Here is a 23,599-nt window from a genome sequence, read left to right as displayed (position 1 = left end):
GCCACACGGAAATGTGCCTACTAATATATCACCAGACATAAATGCCCAAGAAATCCAAGCCAAGGAAACCAGACAGAGAGATGAGCTTTAACGCAAATTTTTAATCCTAGCAAAATCAAATTATAGCGTTTTCGCTACTGATACTTCAGTAGCTTCATCAGAATAAAAACAGTTGGCGCCAAAATCCCTGTTTTAAAAAAACCTTTGAGATGACATCATAGTGTAAGTACAGGAACTGATGCAAATACATTTACATAAGCAGCTTAAAAACACAGCGCAGTTTTCATGAAATACAATACTAAAAGTAAAGTAAAAGTAAAGTCAAAGAGACTCTACTGCCAAAATTATAATTATAATTAGCTTAATTTATAGTTTGTTTAATGCCTACACCTGTAGGACCTTATAAACATTTTCTGCGCTAACATTATTCACGCTCAGATTTTAAAAGTCCTGTTGGACAGAACGAATAGAAATGAAAATAAAAAATAAGCAAATACAGTGACTACATCAATTAAAAAACAGTAATTCTCTTAAAGAGAAGTTTCCTAACAGGGAAATTATCTAAAGGAAATCATTATAAAGAACTTTGCAAGAGACAGTCACTGTAAAAGATCTTATTTTTGAAGTTGCTATAAAGGTCTTATTTTTAAAAATTAATCTAAGAAAGTGTTGATCCTGAAGTTCTATATGTTATAGAAGTAGTTAGTGACTAGCCTGGTCTAAGTGTATTATGCCCCAGGTATAAACTACAGGACAACTGTCTAAATCACTAAACTGTGATAGCCATTACTAGGCCACATTATATATTTCATGAAAACTGCGCTGTGTTTTTAAGCTGCTTATGTAAATGTATTTGCGTCAGTTCCTGTACTTACACTATGATGTCATCTCAAAGGTTTTTTAAAACAGGGATTTTGGCGCCAACTGTTTTTATTCTGATGAAGCTACTGAAGTATCAGTAGCGAAAATGCTATAATTTGATTTTGCTAGGATTAAAAATTTGCGTTAAAGCTCATCTCTCTGTCTGGTTTCCTTGGCTTGGATTTCTTGGGCATTTGTGGTTTTCAACAGTTGCTCTTTTTTTACCCAGTTTATATCACCAGACATAGTCATTTGTTGGTGTATCGCTCCCCCGCTTTCTATATGTTTGAAATGTGAAAAAAGAGAGCCAAGAATTCTGTCTCTCCTGTAGGAGAAATGGCATTGTTGATCCAATATTGTTCTCAAATATTCATTGGCCATAAGAATATTCCAATGTCTGTTGATGATACCCTTGATGGCATTGGAATTTCTGCCAAAGGTGGTAATGAACCAAATGGTATTCATAGAACAATCCCTAGGTTTAGATTGATACTGTAACAAAGTTTGTCTCTCCATATTATTAGTCCAATTCCAGGCATTGAGGATGTCTTGGTGTCTATAACCCCTGTTGGCAAACCGGTGATAGAGATCCAAACCATCCCGGTCGAAATCACCCTGTGTTGAACTCAGACGTTTGATGCGCATAAATTGTGACTTGGGGATGTTGCGGATGGTGTGGCCTGGGTGCATGCTGGAAGCATGTAACAAAGTGTTGTATTGAGGGTATTTATGATAAGATCTAGTGTTCAACGTGTGGTCTGTGTTTCTAGTAACAGTAACATCCAAAAAATTTATACTTTGAAGATCGTATGTTACCGTAAACTCAATTCCCCATACGTTTTGATTGAGATATTCAATAAATTCCTGTAAATACCTCACATCTGCCCGCCACACCATCCAGCAATCATCCAAGTACCCGCACCAAATATCTATTTCTACCAGATAGATATTATGTAGTGGATCATAGATCATGCATTCCTCAAAGAATGCCATGAATAAATCAGCATAAATGGGAGCAAAGGATGCTCCTATTGCCATACCCTGCAGTTGCCAATAACATTGTCCTTGAAAATACAAGACATTCTTATTGAGGACATGTTCCATCATGCAAATAAGCAGTGTGTTAAACCCTGGGGAGTATAAAGCAGCCCTATCCAACCAATATTGAAGGGCCTGTAGGCCAGCCCAATGTGGAATGCTAGTATAAAGGGCCTTAACATCCAATGAACACATAAGCCACCCCGGCTCAAGTTGACAATCCTGTATAATCTGTAGGAATTAGGTTGTATCCTGCAATCTAGCCCTTACAAAACCTAATAATGGTTTGAGATATTGATTAAGAAAGGCAGATAAAGGCTCTGTCAAAGACCCAATTCCGGATACAATAGGTCTGCCCGGAGGATTGGTAATGGACTTATGTATTTTGGGAAGTAAATATAAGATTTGTTTCTGAGGATCCTTGACTGTTAACTGAACAACACAATTTTTGGTTATGATGCCCTCCTCAAGGGCAAGATTCAAAAAACTGTCTATTTCCTGTTTAAAATGGGTGGTGGGATCATATGCCATGTACATATAGCATCTTTTATCAGACAGTTGTGCTTGGCCCTCATTCAGATATGAACTCATATCCATGACAACCACAGCTCCCCCCTTATCTGCTGGAAGAATGGCAATGTTTTGATTCTCCCTTAACTCATTGAGTGCAGTCGATTCCTGCTTTGAGAGATTGGATCTCAGTATGTCATATTCCCTGTGTTCAAAATGTAAGTCCCTAAGGACTGCTTGCATAAAGACAGAAACATGTTTGTGCATAGCTGGTTGAAAATCAGACTTAATAAATCTAAACTCATCCGTTCTTTGAGAGTCTCTATCTGCAAAAAATAATATTAAATTCAGGTTACGACAGAAACTCATGACATCCGTAACAGTGCTATGTTCATTACAAAAAACCCAGGGATAAAACCCAAACCTTTATTCAGAAGTTGTAAATGCTATACAGACAATGTTTCTTTAGACAAATTCAGAACATTTTGGTTGACACCCTGATTTAGGTTAGAAAATTCTGGATCAACCCCTTGAAGGAATTGGGCATGTTTGCCACTTTTGTGTTTACGTCCACCCCTACGCCTGGAACCTTGTCTAAAGGGATTACTCTATTCGATTTTTTTCCTATGTGGTGAGTCCTTATTGCTGGAATTATCATAATCGGTACATGAGGAATCCTCCCCTGATGTACTGGCACTTGTTTGGTCCCTGTTTTTCAAAATAGACCGTGGTCTTTTTTTTATTAAAATTGTTGCTGGGAACATTAGATGTAGAACCAGAACTGGTACCCGTAAATCTAACTGTTCTCTGGGAATCAAAAGGACGCCCCCTTTGATAGTCCATGTAATCTCTTTTAAACTTTTTTATTTTTCTCTCTCTAGTAATTTTATCATGGTTTGTGAGTTCCTGTGATAATTTGCTAATGGAGTCTTGAAATATGGATTGAGACTCAAATTTTTGCAGTCTAAACACATAGTTTTGACTTCCTGAAGATTAATGTCAATCATACATTCATAATATTGGGCCAGTATGTTGTCAAAGCGCATGGACCCTTTCTGTAAGGCTTCACGCCATTCATTGGATAATCTCTCTTCTTGTCTGCCAACCAATGGTTGTAGCTGAATTCTGAGACCCCTAGGGGCTATGTTTTTATGTAAATATGCCCAGAACAAACGTAAGTGCCATATGTTTGATCTTAGGTTTTTAAGACCCTTGCAAAGGGAATTAAATGCCAATTCACAATTCATGGCTGATTGTTCCCCTTATTCATTGGAATTGCTGCCTGGTGAGGCATGGATACCAAAAAGCCCAATATTCTCCCGATCGGCACACAATCCAGTTAAGATACTGTCTAGGTCCATTCTTGAAGTAGATAGATCGATACCACAAACCAAGATAAAATGCTATAATAAATGCTATAATAGAGAATCAATATTCAATGATAATATATAGTGATAATGGGTATCAGCCCCTATACCACATCAAGATTCCCTGCTAACTTTCAAAAACTTAACTTTCAAAAAATTAAAAAATTGTTATACAAAAAAGGAAAAAAACACAGAGCCAGCACCATAAGAGAAGATGTCATATATTGGAACAAAAAGAGAAATCTGTATATGCAATGTATTCAGTTATGAACTCCATATTGATGACCTCTTAAAATGTAAGTCTATTATACAAAAGTCAGACTCAATGCAAGTAAATAAATAGGTCCAATAAATGGCCACAGTCAATATGATGTTAAAGAACAATGGGCACCACAACACTAAATGACACAAATGAATTGTTAGGCCTACAACTGCACCACAATAATGCTTGCTAGAACTGTTAGTGCCCAGGATACGAACTTATATAATATATCCAGAACTGATATGTTGATGTGAGAAAACATCCAGTGATAATAGTGCCAATAATAACAAATCAACCAGACGTATATCAATGCTGTAACACTTGAGTGATAAAGTATATAGTACTCATATTTACGAGAACCATATTAAAAAATCCATTTGGAAAACTGTAACGCTTTAAAATAGTATACTTAGCCCTCAAATAACATTCTACAAATCCTGATACACAAAAAAATTATTATTTGTGATCAGCAAGAGATAACATAGAATGGGGAAAAGTACTTTGGCACAAGAAAGGTGTTCCCAATTGACGTGGACTGTGTTTAACATAAAAGATGCAAAACTTTATGAAGATTGCGTCCTTACCAATGTAAGATGACATACATATAGATAAAATAAGAAAAACATATATCGAAAAATATTAATATTCCAAAACAAGCCGAATTAAGCCACCAACACCTTCATGTCTGGTTCGCCAAAAAGAGTCTACACATTCGAATGTACCAACTTGTCATCAGCTTTATATTGTTGTAAACCAAAACGATCAACATCAGCCAAAAGTCACTAATGTCCCCAACGAAAAATCTTGCTTTTTGTGCTCGTCCGAAAACCACCTTCATCTGATGTTCTTCCAGTTACATTAAGCATGGACATTCATAGTTCCCCAATCACTACTGATATCTAGGTAATGAGAGTTCAACTGAAGCATTGAGTAAAAATAGAATTAGCCAAGCAGTCCGATGTAACCACCTAGTTGCATAAAACACAGCACCTTATCCCACTTTGGCAAAAATCAGACTTTGTACCGATCCAAAATATACTGAAGTGCCTCCAATTGTGTTATGATCCTCCTGCTTCAATGAAACACTACACCAACCTATCGTTTTATATGTTCAAACAAAATCAACCCTTGAATGTGAGGTCCTGTTAACCACAGCTGCTCGTATAAACATGTATTGCCTGGGCCCCATGGGAATCCACAAATGCCCCCAAGATAAATAATATGCCAATGTTCCAAGAAGTGACGACTCCTTGCATTAAGTCTGGACCTTCATGGTTCCCTGGCCAGTACTAATATATAAGTGGTGAAAGTTCAACTGAAGCACCCAATAGCTGTAGACAAGCAATAGAATTAGCCAAGCAGTCCGATGTAACCACTCAGTTCCATAAAACACAGCACCAACCCCACTTTAGCAAAAAACAGTTTATCACACTTTGTACTAATAACAAATATACGAAAACCTAAAATGCCTCCAATTACATTATGATCATCCAACAGCATAGACATCTGCAATTTGACCCACCAGTTATTATGTAAAGTGGAAAAAATTAGACTAAAGCATACAATAATTCAAGCCAACATTTCGAGTTTCCATACAGTCAAATGTGTGTTCCTGCTTTAATACAATACTGCACCAACCATTCGTTTCTTATATTCAGGCCAAATCAAACCTTGAATGTGTGGTCCTAACAACCACAACTGCTTGTATAGAGATGTGTTGCGTAGGCCCGACGGGAATCCACAAACGCCACCATAATAAACACTATACCAATGTTCCAAAAAGTCACGACTCGAATACAAAGAAATTCGAAGATGCACTTCAATCGTAGGTTGCATACATACTTTGTTCTTTATCTCACAGATGGAATAACCAAATAGTTCCAAAAAAGCTGAAAATGTCAGGGGAGGATTCCCCTGTACCCAATTTCGATAGCTTCCAGACCTGTCCTACAGAATAGCTGAGAAAGCACAACCCAACATGATGCTATGCAGGTAGGTAGATGCGCAGCCAAACCAATCAAGTGAACAACACTAGGCCAGCAATGTACGATCCAGAAGTAATAAAAATTGAATAATTAAATCAAAAACATGAAAATAGCTGAATAATAAGCCTTTTATTAAACAGACTGGTTTCAGCAACCAATGCCTTCTTCAGTGTATAAACAGTTCACCAACTGGTACACTTTACTGGTATTGCGACTACTAAATTCCTTACTCTTATTTATTTGTTTACATGAACCACAATGGCCACATGGAAATGTGCCTACTAATATATCACCAGACATAGTCTTTCATGCATTACTGTAGGTTACATTTTGTGTACTTTCTCTTTAATTATTTATTGGTTGCATTCTCCATTAGTCTCTCAGGTGGGGTGCGTCTATAAATGGATTGTATTTTTGGTGAACTGTTTATACACTGAAGAAGGCATTGGTTGCCGAAACCGGTCTGTTTAATAAAAGGCTTATTATTCAGCTATTTTCATGTTTTTGATTTAATTATTAAAGTTTTATTACTTCTGGATCACATATTGCGGGCAACTGCAAAGCCACCAAGTATAAGAACATACAACACTAGGGAGGGTAGGTGGAAAAAATTACAGTTCCTAGCTGTAGCCACTAAATGAAAGTTTTAAACAGATCAAGGAGCAGACTTGAGGATGCTTTTAACTGTAAACAGACAATTATCAAAAATACACAGAAAAGCTCGGATAGAGTGCTCACAAACAGAAAATATAACTCTCAGTATGAAAAAGCAGTTTACAGTTAAGTAATGTTAAAACAGTATAAAACAGTATGTAAATGCAGTGAAACAAAAAAAGCTTTATAACAGTGCAAAATGTAGTAAATCAACTGTATAGCACAATTATAAGTGTTTCAGAAGTGCAGTTCAGTGAAATAAGTGTAAGAAATAACTTATCCTGCTCTTGGAATCTTAAGGAATTTCCACTTATGCAATGCAATCCAGAGCCTGAGCAATACAAGCAGAACCTTTATAAGATACAGGGTTTATATAGCAATAAGAATGGAAGAGTTGGAAGATCAGATTACTACTCAGCCCCTGCTATTACCCAATCACTCATACTACAGAAGGTCAGGAGGCCTTGTTACTCTCAATAACAATGAAGACAATCAGCAGAAAATGGCTGCCAGAAACACAGGAAACTCAAACAAAACTACCAGCCTAGACAACAGGCCTCTATTAAGATTAGGCCACCTGAGCAGAACACAGAAACCTCACTTTAAAAGCATAGAAAGAACACTTACAAAGAGAAAATACAAGTCTCAGTATGAAAAAGCAGTTTACAATTTAGTAATTAAATAAAAAATGCAATTATAGTAATGCACACTATTACAGTTCCTAGCTGTAGCCACTAAATGAAAGTTTTAAACAGATCAAGGAGCAGACTTGAGAATTCTAACTGTAAACAGACAATTATCAAAAATGCACAGAAAAGCTCGGATAGAGCACTCACAAATAGAAAATACAACTCTCAGTATGAAAAAGCAGTTTACAGTTAAGTAATGTTAAAACAGTATAAAACAGTACATAAATGCAGTGAAACAATAAAAAAAGCTTTATAACAGTGCAAAAAATGAAGTAGTTCAACTGTATAGCACAATTATAAGCATTTCAGAAGTGCAGTTCAGTGAAATAAGTGTAAGAAATAACTTATCCTGCTCTTGGAATCTTAAGGAATTTCCACTTATGCAATGCTATCCAGAGCCTGAGCAATACAATTACATTATTGTAAGATTTAATCAACTATTCTATATTGCATGATACGTATAAAAAATCAATCAGAGGAGGTTAGAAAAGATTGGGAAGCAAGACTGGAAAAGCAATTTACAAGAAAAAATTGGGAGGACATATGTATGCAACCAAGTCCATAAAGTTTAGGATCTTTTCTTGAAAGTGTTTGCATAGGTATTTTTATACCACCACCACCACCCCTCCCCCACCCCCCAGCAGACTTCAAATAATTTTTACTCAGAAAGATAGCAAATGTTGGAGGTGTGATGGCAAAGAGATAGGCAATTGAAAACATATGTTTTGGGAGTGTAATGTGCAGGAAGATTTTAAAAATTCCCTACAGAATGCTCTATCAGAAATATTGGGTAAGCAAACGACTGTAAGTAAGGAAATGTTTTGTTTGAGCTGGGATACAGAATGTGAACTATCTGGACATAATAAGGACTCATTAAGTTTAATTCTGTTGGCTGCAAAAAAGCTATTACTAGAAAATGGAAATCAAAGGTTACACCAACATTATTTGATGTACTGAATATTATAAAAGAGATTAAAAAACTAGAAGAGGGATCTTTAGAAAAGGGAAGGAGTACATTACATAGAAGTAAATGGAAATTGTGGGAACAATACATGCATAACAATGTTCAGGAGGAGAAAAAAGGTTTAAGGGGAGGCAAGAATTCAGAAGTTTTTTATAATGTTGGACTGATGATTGTAACAAAGAAAATATATGTGATGTATATTGTATTTAAATGGAAAATGTTAAAATAGTTTTTCTTTTCTGTTGATGTATGTCTGTCTATGTCTTAAATGATAATTTAATAAAGGTGTTTAAAAAAATCATATCCTTAGTTACAGCCATTTGCTCACTCAGTATTTCTGACAGAGTACTCTGGGGGGAATTTTTTTAAATATACCAACTAACTACACACCCAAAACAGATGCCCCCAGTTACCTCTCTCTTCATCACACCTCCAACATTTGCTATCTACCTGAAGAAGAATTCTTTGAAGTCTGTTTGGGGTATAAAAATACCTATGCAAACACTTCCCTGCAAAGATACTAAACATTCTGAACTTTGTTCATATTTGTGCCATACACATGTCCTTCCATTGTTCTGTTGTAAGTTGTTATTCAGTCTCACTTCCCAATCTTTTCTAAACTCATCTGATTGATAGTAAAAGTTATCATGCAATATTTTGAATACACTGCTAATTATCCTTGTTTTTAACAGCGGTTTATGTCCTAGATTCAACTAAAAACCTCACCAGAGCAAGTATTCCAAAGATTCCCATATCCTTTCTTCTTTCCCTATACTCTGATATCAATCACTGGTAGGGAAGGCAGTCTCTAGCCTGCAGTACAAATATTTTTTGGCCTTATCCCACTATATTATCTTTCCCTCTCTAGATATTTGGTTGCAGTACCTTGCTTCCTTTGCCAAGTTTCGCCAATAAATTCCAGCACTGTCTTGTCTACTTTCTGTACTCCTACTTGCAGTCATCCTTATTGGAAAACTTTCCTTTTGCCATGCTCATTTTGTCTTAGTTCTTAGAATACTTAATGTTACTCTAGGAGTATTGCATTCTTTGTGGTTTATATTATTCTCCTTGAGGATCTGCATCCAAAATCCCACTATCTTCACTGTTTATTGAACTTCTCCCTGCTTCATCATCATCCCACTCCATTTTGAATTATAACATGTTGTTTATAATTTATACATGAGCCTTAACTGTGTAGCTCTAAAATATCCTTTCAAATCAAGTAATCCTAAGCCAGCTTCTTCTTTTGGAAGGATCAACGCATCCCACTTGACTCTGTCCTCTTTCCCTCCAACAAAATTCCTTCAATACTTTACGAATTATTTTTTAAACACCTTTATTGAATTATCACTTGTGACATAGGCAAATTTACATTTATATAAAAGTAATCAAACTCGATTAAGTATACTTCACATATATTGCTATATATCATATAACCTAAGCAACATTACACAAATTATTCATTTCCTGCCCCCTTTCTCTAAACAAGAAACATATTTATTAAACCATCACTTATGACATAAGCAATCATAAATTTATATAAATGAAAATAAACCACACTGACACAATCCTATTTGCAAGCATTTTACATCCAAATCATACTGACACACACCCAGTTCCAAACATTATACATCACTTATAATCTACCCAATCATTTTTAGTCAAAAAGTACATAGCTCATTTACATCCTGCCTTCTTTTAAACCTCATTCCTCCCCTATATGTATTGTTCTCACAATTCCCAGTTTTTCCTATGTAGTCTGGTCCTACCTTTTTCTAAAGATCTCAATTCCAATTGTTTATCTCTGTTACTATATTTACTACTTCTAATATATTTGGTTTAAAATTTTGATTTCCATTTTCTAGTGAGTGCTTTTTTGGCAGCCCCCATAATTAGAGACAGGAAGGCCTTACCATGTATAGGCAATTCTGATTCTGCATCATAGCTCAGAAAAATCATCTCCCTTGTCACACCAATCTGCCCAACCAGCATCCCTGACAATGCATCCCATAGGGAATCCTTAAAGTCTGGCAACCCACTGCACTCCCAGAAAATATGTTCCCAATTATCCCTTTCCTCCCTTTTACACCTCCAGCATTTATCTACCCAAGGAAACATTTTCTGAAGTCTACTTGAGGTATAAAAATATGTATGTAAACATTTCCAAGCAAAAATCCTAAATCTTCAGATTTTGTTGCATACTTGGGAGACATACATGTATCCTCCCCATTGTTTCTTTGTGAATTGCTTATTCAATCTCTCTTCCCAATCCTTTTGAACCCCCTTCTGACTGATTCTTATAGTTATTATGTAATATTTATATGCTCTATTAATTATTCCTTTCTTTAATGGCAAGTTGTGTTCTAGATTCTACTAAAAACTCTACCAATGCTGGTCTTTCATTTAGGACTCCCCCTATTTATTTCTCTTTGACTATACTCTGATATCAATCCTTGACAGGGAAGGCAATCCCTAACCTGCAATCCAAATAAACTCTTGGCATATTTTATCATCTTTTCCTCTCTAATTATTTGTTCCCAATACCTTGGTTCCTTTCCCAGCTTTCTCAAAAAATTCCAGGCCCCTATATATCCCTAATTGCAGTCATCCCTATCTGCAAAATCTCCTTTCTCTATTCCAATGTTGGCTTAGTTCTTAGGATGCTTTCTGCTACTTTATGGATATAATATTCTGTATGATTAGTGTTATTCTCCTTATAGGTCTACATCCAAAATCCCAGTCTATCCTTGTTTCTTGAGCTTCCCCCCTGTTTCACCATCATCCCTTTCCACTTTGAATTATTGTCTTCTGCTTGTGCTATGTATAGGAACCTTAACTCTGTAGCTCTAAAATATCCTTTCAAATCAAGTTATCCTAAGCCAGCTCCTTCTATTAGAAGTATCAACATATCCCACTTGATTCTTGCCCTCATCCCCTCCCAGAAAATTCCTTCAATACTTTATTAATTATTGTCCACAACTTATCCTCTAGTTAATAAAATATGCCTGACTTGTATATAAAATTAAAGGGACTAAAAACATGTTCACTGCTTGTAAACTCATTATTCATATCTATAAACAGGACCTTCCAGTTTCTAAGTTTTTGTATTATTCTTTATTTAGCTTGTTCCCACACATTCTTGGCTGCCATAACAAAAGCCTTTTTTATCCAAACTCCTAAATACTTCCATCTTATTGTGTCCCCATAAGTATGGGTATTGCTGAATCAGTTTGTGTGTAGGTACATAATTTACAGCTACAGACGTTTGTTTAATCTTCATTAATTTTATATCCCAAAAAAATGAAATGTCTCAGAATGTTAACACTGAGATCTCCCTTTCTGATTCCATGAGGTACAAAACAATATCATCTACAAATAAAACCAAATTTTCTTGAACACCATATCAATTATATCCTCAAATTTCTGAGCCCCTTATTTTCTTTACCAATGGTTCTAAATATAAATAAATAACAAAGGGAAAGCACCTTAATACTTTAATGCATTTAATAAAACAGTGACAATTTTGTTTTATTTAAACACACCATGAGAAACTGAAAACTCTTACCTAGTAATATGGATGGCAAGATATGAACAGTAAAAATATTTTAGTCCCTTTAATTTTATACACATATTTATTTATTTATTTATTTATTTATTTATTTGCATCTGTTTACTGGGATGGTCCACTGGGCCATAGTGTGCCCATTTTCAGTGCAGACCCAGGGAGAAAAGCTCCACACTAAAACACACAACACATATAATATACAACATACAATACATTCAATGCAATAGATCAATGTGATCAGTACATACAATGCGTATGTCACCAATGATAACAGAATGAGCATGATGAAAATCTGATAATAGCGTGAGCATGGTGAAAATGTGGGTATGATGATAGATTACAATATTGAGGAAAAAGTGGTTTACACAATTAGAATATCACAAGTTAGGATATTTAAGTTACCCATGATAGCTTGAGTTCTTACTACATAGTCTGAATAATTAACACTTGGTTTAAGTATAGGTGAGGACGTACAGATATAGTACTAGCACAGTAGATAAATAAGTGTTTTGAGATATAGAGAAAATAACAGAGCAGTAATTAGAGAAGGTGTAGCGTAGTAGAAGAAGAGGGAGTCAGGTTATGGGAAGTGCAGTTTTGGTACATGTGCACTGCCATAGAGGGGAAAGGTGTTGCCGCATGGATTTCTTAAAGAAAGTTGCATTGGTGGTAGATCTGATTGATGGTGGGAGGGTGTTCCATAGTTCTGCAATAGTAAAGGAGTACACCATCTGACCAGCTGAAGGAGCAGTTGATTATTGGATCAGGGAGGTCCACTTGGATGATACTGAGTAAGTAGAGAAGAAAGGGCAGGGCATTTTGATGACTTAAATATAAACTTGTGTGCGGTGATTAATTAAATGTATGTAAGATAATGTGGGAGGTCTAACCAATTTAGTAGGAGTAATGAGGAACAATGGTGAGATGAATATTTTGAATTGGTTACAACTTTAGCAATTTTATTGTAGCATGATTCAAGTTTGGATTTCAGAGAGGACTGAATATTGGTAAGAAGAGGGGTACTATAAAAAGAAATGGTAGAAGAATGGAAGAGGCTAGAGATAGTTTTGCAGAGTATTTGAGGAAGTATTTGCGTCTAGAGGATGCCCAGTTTTTGATGTGTTTTTTGATATTGTATGAACATGCAGGTCAAATGTCAGGTTTTCATCTATGATGACACCTATTAGTTTTGTTTTTGGTGCAACTTTGATGTTGGTGATATTTTGAGCATAAACAGAGAATTCTTCCTTGTTTAGGGAAGTGCTTTTGGGAGGCAAAAAGCACAAGTTTAGTTTTGTTGTGGTTTAGGGGGAGATGAATATTTTTCATCGATATTTCGGTAGAAGTGAGGGCAGTTTGGGTGAATTGCTGTAGTTCAGATTAGGAATTGGCAGCACAAAAGATGGTTGAATCTGCGTATTGGATGACAGTACCTTGACTAAGAGTGGTGTGGAAGCTGTTGATAAAAATGATAAGCAGAAGGGACCCTAGTATGGATCCTTGGGGAACAACAATTCAGGCATTTTTTTATCAACTGGAAGAGAAGTTGTGGATAGCAATTAATAAAGGGTACAAATATTTTATTTGGGAAGGAATGAGGGCAGGAATCAAGTGGGATAAGGTACAACAAGGAGGCTTAGGACTCCCTGATTTGAAAGGATATTTTACATTTAAGGCTCCTAAACATAACACAAGCTGAAAGCTGCAGTTCAATGCAGAAAGGAATGATGATGAAGTTGGGCTAATTCAAGAAATAAAGTATTGGATTTTGGACCAGATCTTAAAGAAGAATAACAATCATATAGATTATTATAGTCATAAAGTAACAGAAAGTATAGTAAGAACTAAGCCAACATGGAAATGGATAAAGGAGATTCTGCTGGTAGGGATGACTGCAATTAGAGGGGTACAGAGAATAGGCAAGAGGGGGCTGGCATTTACTGGAGTAAGCTGGCAGAGTAACCAAGGTATTGGCAACAGGTAATTATAGAGGGAAAGGTAATAGAATGGGAAGAGGACAAGAAGAGATTTTGAATTGCCCTTCCTATCAGGGATTGATATTAGAGTATAAAGAGAAAGGGACAGGGGAATCCTAAATGAAAGACCTGCACTGCTTGAGTTTTTAACTGAATGTACAACAGAAGCTGCTGTTAAAAACAGATTAATTAGTAAGGCACATAAAACACTGCATTATAACTATAGGAATCAATCAGTATAGGTCAGAAAAGACTGGGAAGAGAAATTAGATATGCAATTCACAAGAAAACAGTGGGAGGCCATATGTATGGCTCCCACATACAAAACAAAATCTAAAAGCTTTAGGATATTTGCCTGCAAGTGTTTGCATAGATACTTTTATACCCTAAGCAGACGCCAAAGAATTTGTCCTCAGGTAGATGGCAACTGTTAACAGACATAATGGGGAAGAAAGAGGTACCTGGGAACATATGTCCTCAGAATGTATTGACTTGGCAGACTTTAATTCCCTGCAGAGTACTCTGTCAGAAATATTGGGTGAGCACATGGCTGTCAGTAAGGAAATTATTATTTTGAGTTGGGGCACAGAATCTGGATTGCCTAGACATAATTCGGCCTCATTAAGTTTAATTATGTTGGCTGCAAAATAAAAGTGATTACTAGAAAACTGAAATCAAAGTCTAAACTAACTTTAAGTAATGACTATTATAAAATGGATAAAATAACTGGAAGATGGATCTTTAGAAAAGGGAATGAGCAAATTATATAGAAATAAATGGAAATTGGAGAATAATACCTGTAGAATAATATTCAGGTGGAGGAGTGAGGTTTAAGGGAAGGCAGGAATTCAGCAATTTATGTAATATTGGACTGATGATAATTACAAAGAAAGAAAATATATATGATGTATAATGTATGCAAATGGGAAAAATGTTAATTTGTTTTGTTTTCTTTACTGGTAATGTATGCTTGTCTATGCCTTAAGTGATAATTTAATAAAGGCATTTTTAAAATGGCACTCTGCTTGTTAAAAAATAAAGTACATATAGGCATGCTGCAAGAGACTCTTCTGGGAAAGAACAAAAAAACAGTCAATTAACAAGAAAATGAGTTAGAGTGGGATCTGGAGTAGGATGTAAGAGACAGAGCAAAACATTTTTTAATCATAATAGATAAACAGGGCACCATCTAATAAATGAAGAATTAGTAAACAAGGATATGTATTACTAAGAGGATATTGTTTAGATAAAAGAAAGAATAGCAATGGCTAACAGTCTTCAAAACAAAAAAAAACAAAGGCAGTAGTTAATGGGAGAAGTAATAAGTCTTCTATCAGCACATCTTGTGTATAGGTGAGGTTGTAAATTCTCCCCCAAGTTCCTACTGAATTCACATCTTCCATACCAAATATTTTCATAAATTTCTTCAGAAAGCTACCCTCTTTGTTGTATTTCCCTTCTAGGACCTCCTCATACATCTTTACTATTACAAATCAAGTTCCAATCCCCACCTATAAGTAATATTCCCTGCAGAAAGCTGATTATTTCCCCCCAATTTTTTTTCTTAAGCTACATGATAGCAGTTTTTAGTGGAATTTAAATACATGCCAGCATTATCCTCCTCCGGTGCCAGTAGCTCCTTACTACCAGAAATATACCATTATCGTCTTTTTTCCAATTCTGTCACTATTGGAGCCCATATAACAGTTAGTATAACTACTCCTCCTTTCCTTTATTACAAATATTATGCTGAATATTCATAATGAAACTTTGTCAGATTCATATGCTCATTTCATTCCAAATGTCTCTCCTGAAGCATTGCTGTTTGCACCATGCATTTCTTAACATAATTCAATATTCTTTCCCTTTTGTCTATGTTTGTGAGGCCACTTACTATCCAGGATATGGATAGCATAGCTATTATAATAAAAAAGTATTGTTCCCACCTATTATACATGACTGTTTTGAATGTGTACTTTCAACTTTTGTTGTATGTGCACACACTAAAAATTACAGTAAGAAAAGCACTGAAACGAAGTCCAAAGGAATCCAAACAACAAAAAGTTGAGTTAAAACACTTTTATAAACAACAAAGCTTTCAGGTTAGAAAAAACCCTTTTTCAATGTTTCACAACCAGTACATTTAAGAACGCCCTTATATATACAACACATGAGTTAAGTGATCATATGACCTGCAGCCATCATCACATGATCATCTTCAATATACAAACACATAAAAACATAAAAACATTTAACTCAACTTTTTGTTGTTTGGATTCCTTTGGACTTCGTTTCAGTGCTTTTCTTACTGTCATTCTATTTTTTGCACTGAGGTTGGGTGTTTTAACAGCCCACTGCAGCCAGCCAGTTATGGATTATCAAAACCGATTGAAATCTTTGTTTGAGAAAGAAGTAAATCCACTTCTGAAGCTTACATCCAACGCTATTCCAGCTGTGATGAAAGAGAATACCTCCTCTATAAGTATGCTAGACTTTGAACGTCGGATACAGGCACTAGAAAGAAAGGTTGGTGCGTATAAGCGTCTGCAGTGGCAGCGCTTTAGTTTTGATGCATATATGGAGCAGGGCATAGCCCCTCGAGGACTAAGAATTACGAAAATGCCTTCTTATGGGAATGCATATCCCGAACTTTTGAGACAGTGGCAAACCTTAAATTTAAATCTAAGTAAAGATTATATGCTCTTAATGAATAAATTCTTCCTTGATATCGAAAACCAGTTAAAAACTGAGATTATAGCAAGGGAGGATGAACTGTTAGCACTACCGGGCTTTTCAAATGTGCAAACACTCTATAGTTCTATGATGGATAGACTAAGTGGATTAGACGACCGCTTGGAGGTCGTGAAAAAGAGAAAATTGATACGAGACATTTCCGACTATCAGTCGGGTAACATCTTCTCTTGGCCGAAGATTGATACATCTTCAAATTTCAGAGGCAATAAAAATGTGACCTCTGATTTGATAATACACGATACATCTATTCCTGTTAAGCAAACATCAAATACCATAGCGCTAGATTCACTTGATGATTTCCCAGAATTGGTAACTGTACCTTTAATTCCAGCAACGCCTGACAAACAAGCCTCATCGGTTGAGGCAGGTGGCCCTTTGAAGCAAGCAACGTCATCAGTGGTTGACGAGGGGATGTCGAGATTGGAACATGATGTGGATGAAACCCATGTAGGACTAGCGGATGGTGAACAGGTAGAACGGCCAAACCAGACAACACTTGTTGCGCAGAAAACCCTGACTAGTTACTTCGCCAAGCCGTTCCAGCTACAGCAGGCAGAACGCGTCAAGGAAAAAGAAGATAAGAGTTGGAAATAGATCTATATCAAGGGGAAGAACTACCACGAGATACAACAGCCCACGTGTGGATTTAAAAAGAAAAAGTGATAGCCCGCAAAAACAACAGAAAGTAGCCAGGAGGTAATGGCAGGTATAATCAATTTATCAGCATTCACGTTAAATATGGAGCATAGTGCTATACTAAAAGAGGGACTCGGGTTTATACGTACACAAATATAAGATATGGTCAACGTTTTAACTGATTTAAAACTATTTGTTAGATCTTTAGCTCTTAAGCTAATCTTTAAAACCAATGACTATGATATGAATATATGTAAAAGGCGCAGTGTATTTATACCTTGCTATCCACCTGTACTAGTGGCATTTCATAACCTATGTGAATATGATATTAGAAGATTATATGCTAACAAGAAAACTAATCAATCTTTCAATATTACTTACCCTGAACATTTAGCACTGAGGGAACTTATGGATAATACTCATATTGTCATTAAAGCAGCAGATAAAGGTGGTGCCATAGTGATTATGAATGATTATACTTATAGACAGTCAGTCATGTTATTGTTAGAAGATCAGACTGCATTTAAGCATATAACATATCTAGATGTTAAAAAGCACATAGCTTATGTGAACATGTGCATCTATGAGTTACAATTGTCGAACGATATAACTCTTGATTTATTTCATTTTTTCACAGTGCCATGTCCTATAATTCCACAACTGTATGGTGTGCCTAAGGTACACAAATCCTTAGATAAACCTCCTATGAGGCCAATAGTATCCGGCAAAGGCTGGATTACCGAACCAATATCTTTATATTTGCAGAAGCAATTACAACCATTGCTATCTAAGTGTAAAACAGTAATTAAGGACACTGTAGATTTCCTAGAAAAATTGAAACTATGCTATCTAGATTTGAAGGATGCAGTTAGTAATATTAATGATATCTATATGGTGGTTATGGATATCACTTCATTGTTTACGGTCATTCCACATGATATTGGGATAGATTCCATCAGAAGTTTTCTGATAGCTGGTCATGAGAGAACAAATAGATATATAGAAAATATATGTATGCTACTGGACCTAGTGCTAAAAAACAATATATTCTTATTTGATAATAACATATATTTACAACAAACAGGCGATGCAAATACATACCAATCTTGTTCTTTATCAATGGGAAAAGGAGCACATAGGCAATGGTGAACATTTTGTGAATAGCAATATATTATTCTATCAGAGATTCGTGGATGACTGCTTCCTGCTTTGGAAGGGAAGCCTAGTAGATCTTTTAGATTATGTTTCCTTATTAAATAATACCACTGATTATCTAAAATTTAAAGTGGAAGTATCAGATACGTGTATACATTTTCTGGACGTAGAACTTAAGAAAAATAACAAAGAGATTAGTACATCTATATTTAAAAAAGAAGTGGCATCCGGTAGGTACCTGCATGCAAGCAGCATGCATGCACCTCACGTCTTTAAAGGTATTGTCAAGGCCCAAATGGCCAGAGTTAGTAGACTAAATTCTGAATATGGTAATTTTTTAAAACAACTGGATGAAGTTTATGAAGAATTTAAGAACAGTGGGTACCCCCTGAATCTATTAGGAAATGTAAAAGAGCATATAATGTCTAATAGAGAAGGGTTATATGAACCTATTTTCAATAAGACATCTGAATTAGGAAATACCATGGAAGTGACTAGGCCGACTATAAATAAATTGAGATTTATTACTACATTTAATTCAATGTCGAATAATATAAATAAAATACTGTTTAAATATTGGAAAGTGTTATTAGCACATGATGACATAAAATTAATAGTTGGCGACAAACCTTATTTTTGCTACAGAAATATGAGAACATTGAAGAGTATACTTGGCTACAAAGATTTTAACAATATGAAAGATGGTGTAAAAACAAGCATGAAGCAGGGTACATATCCTTGCTATAATTGTAACTGTTGTAATGACATACTTAAAAGCAGTGACACGACTCAAATAGGCACATTTAAACATCCGATAACAGGAAAAGAGTATATTTTCCGTGGCTATGCCACCTGTATAACTAGCAATGTGGTTTACCTGGCAACATGTAAAATGTGCTCAGCTTTCTATGTGGGCAAAACCACAAGAAAGCTTAAAGAACGGATAACGGAACATAAATCTAACATCAGACATTCAAATGAGAATAATGCGTTATTTAAGCACACACTAAAAATTGGCAGGCTGATCTTTTATACAGTCATTTCTTATCATCTCCATTTGAACCTATATTGTATCTCAGAAGACTTTTGACTTTAAAGAAAACCCTCTCACTAAAAACTAAATACATTTTCAAAACACTCCATCTCATATTAACTTAGAACAAACACACCAGACTATGTATGTTTTCAACAAATGAAGTTTAACCATCTAGATAAGAACACCTGTCCCAAATAGACAACTCCACCCCCAAGACATTAACTCACCTAAAGTTAGGTTTACCCATACTAAAGCATATGTTTCAGCATGTGTTCCCACATACGCTGATTGCTGTATGTTGTTTTCTTATCTCTATTCCATCCCAGATGTGAAAAATAGCCTGTATGCTTTCAGAAAAAAAAATTAACTTTTAGCTCTAAGAAAAAATGCACTGGCTGTCTTTAAGTAAAACTAAATTGCACACTATCCTATTAATTGCATTAACGTCTTCAGGCTACTGGAGGAAGAGACATCTTTTATCCACTTCCATTAATTTTAAACTTTTTTTCATTGAACTGCTTGCCATTCTATCTTTAAATTTTGCATTTCCCACAGCAGAAAAATGCTCAGAACTCTCAAGATTAAGTGCTTACACCAGCACACAACTCACCAACATGTAAACATAGTTAGCAATCAGAAAAATACAGTTATCTTTTGGTAACTTTGTTTGGAGCTTGGAGGATGTAAACATCTGTATAGTGACTGAAACATGGAGTACATTGACTGTGCAAGTATTATGCCTTCCACACATTCAGACCAGCTATTTTGCAGGATGGAAAAAAAGTAGAAATGTTTATCTGGAAGACTCTTTACATCTAGGCTACTTACAGCATATGATGCATTAAAATGCCATCGTGTCCAACTCAGCAATAAAGTACCTTGCCACATTATAGCCAAATAGAGAATTTGCTGTATGACCCAGGATAGCCACAACACCTTCTTACAAGAAATTGTGTCACTCAGCATTAAACCCAATACCATTTTCATGGGTGACTGACTATCCAACTACAGATTAGAAAACTTACACTACCACTTGTGCACAAGCAAAGAGATTCCTGGACTTTGTTAATACAAATGCTCTGGAACAACTAGTGAGAGTACACTCTGTATGAAACATCCCTTGACCTTATCCTTACTAATATGAGTGAGTCGTACTCCACCCCTTGCATAATATCTTCACTCATGACATCAGAATACAAAACTGTTTCACTTGAAATAAAATTTAAACTTAAGAACCTAGCAGCCTCTAGTATCTTGTACATTGTCAGCTGTATAGCTGTACCCTAAAAGAACAAGTGCAGGGATATTCCCCAAAACAAACCTACCTGGTAGAACCACAACATTAACATGCTCTACAATAATATCCAATAGTATCCAAAAATCAGAAGAGTATCTCACAGCAGGTGAGATCCACCATCATTAAAATAAATAAGCAACTCAGGAGTTTACTTAAAGCCACCAAAGTGGCAAAATTAACTACCCAAGCAGAGAACAACCATAAAGCCTTCTTTAGTTATGTTTACAACTACAAGAGCTTTATGCATTTATGTGCTGAGCTAATTGTGACTGACACCACCTAAACTGAAGCTGAAGACATCGCAAGCCTAGTAGTGGATCAGTTCAGCTCCAGTTTCACCAATCTTTCATCCCTTATTATCTCAAAACAATCCAAGTAACTGATACCTCACAGCGTTCACACTAGATCGAGTCCTGATAGTGATGTCAAAGGCCAGGAACACTGCATCAATGGGCTCTGACAATATCCCAGGAATTATTTTAAATGTCATTAAGCATGATTTATTTGTACCCCTAACAAGGATGTTTTTCTCGGCCTGCACACAGGCTTTTACCAAGCGAATTGAGAACAGCAGCTGTCATACCACTGCACAAGGGAGGACCATCCACTGACTCTGATAATTACTAACTCATAAGTCTGAATGGCCTCATTTGCAAGGCCATGGAAAGACTTATTATGGCATTAATAATTAATAAGGACATAGGGAGCTTCTAAACACTGAACCCATCCCCGTTTGATTTCATCAAAGACAGGTCTTGCTTACTCAACTTAGCAGACTTCTTTAAAAAAAGTCTTCAGAATGATGGATGAATGTAAGATGCTGCACACCTCATACCTACAACTGGCGAAAGCTTTTGACATAATATATCACTCAAAGGTAGCTGGCCTGTACTGGGGTCAAACCCATGACCATGGCATTATTAGCACCATGCTCTAATCAACAGAGCTTCTCACTCAGGAATACTAAAGAAGCACTCCCAACCATAATTAAAACCACATGTCACCCACTGGACTCCCACCTGGCTTGCAGATAGGATGCAGGAGGTCAAAATTAGGGATGCTACAAAAAGACCTGTGACCTTTGGACTGCCACAGGGCTCAATGCTGGGATATCATCTGTTTGGCATATGCTACTCTGATGTGAAGGCAAACAACAAGGGCCTATGGCTGACAAAGGTTGCACACAACTGCAAGTTAGGAGCAGTCACTGAATCCCCAAATAACTCTAGCATTCTGCTGGAAGTTTTACCCCCAAAAAATAACTGGTGCCAGAACCATGGACCAAACCTTAATGACAAAAAGTGCATTACTGTATCCTTTGGGAAGTCCACTACCTGAGTATTTACCATATTGACAATATGCCCCCTAAGAGCTGACCCTATACTGCATAATTAGTGATTTGGGAACATATGAGGATAGTGACCTAACATTCAACCAATATGTTTCCTCAGTGATAAGAAAGTCCTTTGATATTGCACAGCTTATAAGTAAAAAGATAGCTTCTGGGTCCAGAGATGTCATTATCCCCTTTACTCTGCACTCAAAGCCAATCATAATAATTGAGTATAATGTTCCCTTTAGCATGCATCTTCCCAGGCATATGCAACAACTTGAACCTCCACTGAGGTTCCTCATAAAGACAATACAGGGCTTAAAACAAATGCCCTAAACAGACTGCCTCAAAGCATAGTCAATGTGTTCGGTATCATACAGACTGCTGAGGGGAAACCTGTGTCTGGCTTATAAGGCATCCTCTGATCCAATACTGATGGACCTAGTGCACATCCACAAGTCAAACTGCATCAGTAATACTTGCTCCAGGAACCTAAACCTCTTGTGCAATTAAAACAGAATGGTTTAGACAGACCAGTACATCTCTCACAGATTACCACTATTCTGGAACAGACTCCCCATCCTTGTAAAGCAAAGTTCATCCCTGTCCCTTTTCAAGCATAACATAGATCTATAGATGGGAATGAGGAAATTTAACGAAGGCATACCCATCTACCACTTGTGGACAGGATCAGCACCTGATTGCTCTTTCCTACAATATGGTCCTTATAAATATTTAGTGGTATTACTCTAGAAGTAATTACTATCTCATCCAGAACAGATCACTACCCTATGGGTAGCATATAAATATAGACCTTGGATAAGGGCAGTTTGAAACAAGTGGGATAATTAGCTGGGCTTAAAGGTTCACAAGGACAGCTAGTCAATTATTCACCTATGAAAACAAAAGTATAAATGCAAATGGCTATACCCTTGTCTACACACTTTCCTTATCATAAAATTATCTGGAGATATCCATCCAAATATAGGGACCCTCACGCCCACCATAAGCAACACAACAAACTATTCCCAATAACATCCCATCTGCCCATAATACCAGCAATTTTAATGAACTAAAGTTCTACAGCATCAATATGCAAAGTATCAGCAACAAACTCCCTGAAGTACATGCTTGGATATCTATGTACTCTCTTGATATTCTAATAGCCACACAAACCTGGATAAAACCAACAATAAAGGTTGGGCAAATTTAACCCCCAGGTTATGGAATACATAGGTTAGACTGAAAAAGTAAAAAAGCAAGTGAAGTATCAGTAAACAAAAATACCCTAGAAAAAAGCAAGTGTATCAGAAACAAAAATTCCCTAGAAAAAAGTAATTGAAGTATCAGTAAACAAAAATACCTTAGAAGTATCACCATCCCACTTTGCTACCCCAACATGCAATAATGCAGAATTACTACATTACTTAAAATTAATAGCCATAAATCTATAGTCATAGCTGGATTATATATTCCACGGGTAGCAGCAACTTTACACTAGAAGACATCCTATACTG

Source organism: Protopterus annectens, chromosome 1.part0 (genome assembly GCF_019279795.1).
Source record: "Protopterus annectens isolate FY-2018-M chromosome 1.part0, PAN1.0, whole genome shotgun sequence".
Classification (NCBI taxonomy): Eukaryota; Metazoa; Chordata; order Ceratodontiformes; family Protopteridae; genus Protopterus; species Protopterus annectens.
This window is presented reverse-complemented; position numbering follows the sequence as displayed.